Source organism: Oncorhynchus nerka, linkage group LG18, assembly GCF_034236695.1.
Source record: "Oncorhynchus nerka isolate Pitt River linkage group LG18, Oner_Uvic_2.0, whole genome shotgun sequence".
Lineage (NCBI taxonomy): Eukaryota > Metazoa > Chordata > Actinopteri > Salmoniformes > Salmonidae > Oncorhynchus > Oncorhynchus nerka.
Genome location: NC_088413.1, coordinates 10,806,784 through 10,811,466, shown reverse-complemented (window position 1 = coordinate 10,811,466; position 4,683 = coordinate 10,806,784). Strand labels below are relative to the sequence as shown.

Genomic DNA, 4,683 nt, shown 5'->3' with positions numbered 1-4,683 from the left:
GTATTTATTTATTTATCTTGCTCCTTTGCACCCCAGTATCTCTACTTGCACATTCATCTTCTGCACATCTACCATTCCAGTCTTTTTTCCAATTGTTATATTGTAATTACTTCCCCACCATGGCCTATTTATTGCCCTATGTCCCTTATCTTACCTCATTTGCACTCACTGTACATAGACTTTTTGTTTTCTTTTGTTCTACTGTATTATTGACTGTATGTTTTGTTTATTCCATGTGTAACTCTGTGTTGTTGTATGTGTCGAATTGCTACGCTTTATCTTGGCCAGGTCGCAGGTGCAAATGAGAACTTGTTCTCAACTAGCCTACCTGGTTAAATAAAGGTCAAATAAAAAACTAAATAAATTTGGGCGAGTTACATGAACACATTTTAAAACTATGTCGATCGTTATGTTACAATGAGCAGTAATATTTTGTTTATTGTGGGTTTAAATTACAAACGGTCATATAAATGAATTATCTAGCAAATAAAAGACCTCAATCCAGATTTACGTCTGAAGAAGCACAAAAGCAGGCCTTTTCCTTGACATTATCAGGACATGAAAGACATAATCACCGGTGCTACAATAACAGGTTGGGGTTATCAGAAGACTAAATGTATCTCTGAGACGTTAGTTTTGTCTTGAAAAATAAGACCCTATTCTATATCCATTCATCTGACATGGGAAAAGACGGTAGGTAATGTCAATAAATCTCTTCAGAAATTAACTATTTCTTACATTATTTTTAACATCAAGATCAGGGGAGAGCGCGAACGCAGTCCCCCACTACCATAAATTATGCAATCGAGATTTCCACATTTGAGAAATTCGCAGGGGTCAGCACAGCCGGAGTGCAATGGCTGAGCCTCGCCCTGGGTGAACCGCCTTCTTGATCACGGTGTCTCCCTTGCCAGGTAAGTATGAGTTGTACACGTTGGTAGAGGAGCACTCGTTCCAGGAGAAAGGTCTTTGACTCACGGTTACCACTTCTACTACTGATAATACCACATCATATTGAACAAGGTTTAATGACGTTTACGAATACTGTCGCGGACAAGGCGAAGGAAAAGCAATACATTTTGTATTACTATATTATTTCACGGACCGATTGTTTTCCCATCATGCAACACGGTAGAAATTCTATATACATTGCATTTTTTGTCTAAATGTTGGTCTGGTTACACACAAGTAGGGCGATGTACCAAAATGCTGAAATCACATTCGTGCACACAGCCAACCGAAAGACACCACTTATTTCTGGTGTTTTGTAGCGTTCCAGACGTTGTAGGAATAGTTTCATCACGCTTGTTTTCTGCTCTCAGTAAAATATGATTCCACCATCGACCACAGGGTGGCATACGACCCACAGATATGGAGGAGAAACAGTAGCCTACTACTTCATCAACAAGACACAGTAGTAGCTACTCGGGGTGTGCTGACATGGCCATACTCGTATTTGTAATTGAATCTGTAAATGTATAGATTATAGTCAGATAGGATGAAAATCGGGGGAAAAAAAATCATTTTAACATGTCTAAATAGATGTTGGCAAATTACCTTCCTACACGTTCTCAAAGTGGGTTGTAATGTAAGTGGGTTGTAATGTCAAAGTGGGTTGTAATGTCAAAGTGGGTTGTAATGTCAAAGTGGGTTGTAATGTCAGTGGGTTGTAATGTCAAAGTGGGTTGTAATGTCAAAGTGGGTTGTAATGTCAGTGGGTTGTAATGTCAAAGTGGGTTGTAATGTCAGTGGGTTGTAATGTCAGTGGGTTGTAATGTCAGTGGGTTGTAATGTCAGTGGGTTGTAATGTCAAAGTGGGTTGTAATGTCAGTGGGTTGTAATGTCAGTGGGTTGTAATGTCAGTGGGTTGTAATGTCAAAGTGGGTTGTAATGTCAAAGTGGGTTGTAATGTCAGTGGGTTGTAATGTCAGTGGGTTGTAATGTCAGTGGGTTGTAATGTCAGTGGGTTGTAATGTCAGTGGGTTGTAATGTCAGTGGGTTGTAATGTCAAAGTGGGTTGTAATGTCAGTGGGTTGTAATGTCAAAGTGGGTTGTAATGTCAGTTTGTTGTAATGTCAGTTTGTTGTAATGTAAAAGTGGGTTGTAATGTCAAAGTGGGTTGTAATGTCAGTGGGTTGTAATGTCAACGTGGGTTGTAATGTCAGTGGGTTGTAATGTCAGTGGGTTGTAATGTCAGTGGGTTGTAATGTCAAAGTGGGTTGTAATGTCAAAGTGGGTTGTAATGTCAGTGGGTTGTAATGTCAGTGGGTTGTAATGTCAGTGGGTTGTAATGTCAGTGGGTTGTAATGTCAGTGGGTTGTAATGTCAGTGGGTTGTAATGTCAGTGGGTTGTAATGTCAAAGTGGGTTGTAATGTCAGTGGGTTGTAATGTCAAGTTCAGGTTGTAATGTCAGTGGGTTGTAATGTCGGAAAGTGGGTTTGTATGGTGTCAGTGGGTTGTAATGTCAGAGTGGGTTGTAATGTCAAATCGTGGTTGTAATGTCAGTGGTGATTCTTGTAATGTGAAAGTGGGTTGTAATGCCCCTCCTCAAAGTTGGTCAATGCCATTAATGTCAGTGGGTTCCAATGCTCTTAAAGTGGGTTGTAATTCAGTGGGTTGTAATGTCAGCAACTACTCTGGGTTGTAGAAATGACAACTACAATAGTGGGTTGTAATGTCAGTGGGTTGTAATCACATCAAAGTGGGTTGTAAATGTCAGAATTGGGTTGTAATGCAACAAAGTGGGTTGTAATGTCAAACTGGATGTGTCTATCACAGTGCCATCCGTTTTGTGTAATGTCAGTGGGTTGTAATGTGAAAGTGGGTTGTAAATGTCAAAGTGGGTTGTAATGTCAGTGGGTTGTAATGTGGAAGTGGGTTGTATTGTCAGTGGGTTATAATGTCAAAGTGGGTTGTATTGTCAGTGGGTTGTAATGTCAATGTGGGTTGTCATGTCAGTGGGTTGTAGTATCAGTGGGTTGTAGTATCAGTGGGTTGTAATCTGAAAGTGGGTTGTAATGTCAGTGGGTTGTAAAACTGTGCTGTCCCCAGTCCACCTGGCCGTGCTGCTGCTCCAGTTTCAACTGACCTGAGACCTAGGACCATGCCCCAGGACTACCTGACATGATGACTCCTTGCTGTCCCCAGTCCACCTGACTGTGCTACTGCTCCAGTTTCAACTGTTCTGCCTTATTATTATTCGACCATGCTGGTCATTTATGAACATTTTAACATCTTGGCCATGTTCTGTTATAATCTCCACCCAGCACAGCCAGAAGAGGACTGGCCACCCCACATATGCTCTCTCTAATTCTCTCTTTCTCTCTCTCGGAGGACCTGAGCCCTAGGACCATGCCCCAGGACTACCTGACATGATGACTCCTTGCTGTCCCCAGTCCACCTGACCGTACTGCTGCTCCAGTTTCAACTGTTCTGCCTTATTATTATACGACCATGCTTGTCATTTATGAACATCTTGGCCATGTTCTGTTATAATCTCCACCCGGCACAGCCAGAAGAGGACTGGCCACCCCACATAGCCTGGTTCCTCTCTAGGTTTCTTCCTAGGTTTTGGCATTTCTAGGGAGTTTTTCCTTAAACGTGCTTCTACATCTGCATTGCTTGCTGTTTGGGGTTTTGGGCTGGGTTTCTGTACAGCACTTTGAGATATCAGCTGATGTACGAAGGGCTATATAAATACATTTGATTTGATTTGAAGTTGGAGACTCATATCTCCCTCACTAGCTTTAAGCACCAGCTGTCAGAGTAGCTCACAGATCACCATACAGTATTTATTTATTTATCTTGCTCCTTTGCACCCCAGTATCTATACTTGCACATTCATCTTCGGCACATCTACCATTCCAGTCTTTCAATTGTTATATTGTAATTACTTCCCCACCATGGCCTATTTATTGCCCTCATTTGCACTCACTGTACATAGACTTTTTGTTTTCTTTTGTTCTACTGTATTATTGACTGTATGTTTTGTTTATTCCATGTGTAACTCTGTGTTGTTGTATGTGTCGAACTGCTTTGCTTTATCTTGGCCAGGTCGCAGGTGCAAATGAGAACTTGTTCTCAACTAGCCTACCTGGTTAAATAAAGGTCAAATAAAAAACTAAATAAATTTGGCGAGTTACATAAACACATTTTAAAACTATGTCGATCGTTATGTTACAATGAGCAGTAATATTTTGTTTATTGTGGGTTTAAATTACAAACTGTCATATAAATGAATTATCTAGCAAATAAAAGACCTCAATCCAGATTTACGTCTGAGGAAGCACAAAAGTAGGCCTTTTCCTTGACATTTATCAGGACATGAAAGACATAATCACCGGTGCTACAATAACAGGTTGGGGTTATCAGAAGACTAAATGTATCTCTGAGACGTTAGTTTTGTCTTGAAAAATAAGACCCTATTCTATATCCATTCATCTGATATGGGAAAGACGGTAATGTCAATAAATCTCTTCAGAAATTAACTATTTCTTACATTATTTTTAACATCAAGATCAGGGGAGAGCGCGAACGCAGTCCCCCACTACCATAAATTATGCAATCGAGATTTCCACATTTGAGAAATTCGCAGGGGTCAGCACAGCCGGAGTGCAATGGCTGAGCCTCGCCCTGGGTGAACCGCCTTCTTGATCACGGTGTCTCCCTTGCCAGGTAAGTAT

General features: G+C 40.9%; 2 non-coding genes across 2 annotated transcripts; both read right to left on the bottom strand.

The window, feature by feature from the left end:
- Positions 1-758: 758 nt before the first annotated feature.
- On the bottom strand, positions 759-922 carry LOC135562007 (U1 spliceosomal RNA). Its single transcript, XR_010459830.1, has one exon. It is a non-coding gene; the product is annotated as a U1 spliceosomal RNA (small nuclear RNA).
- A 3,597-nt stretch (positions 923-4,519) lies between these two features.
- LOC135562006 (U1 spliceosomal RNA) lies at positions 4,520-4,683 on the bottom strand. The gene has a single exon (XR_010459829.1). It is a non-coding gene; the product is annotated as a U1 spliceosomal RNA (small nuclear RNA).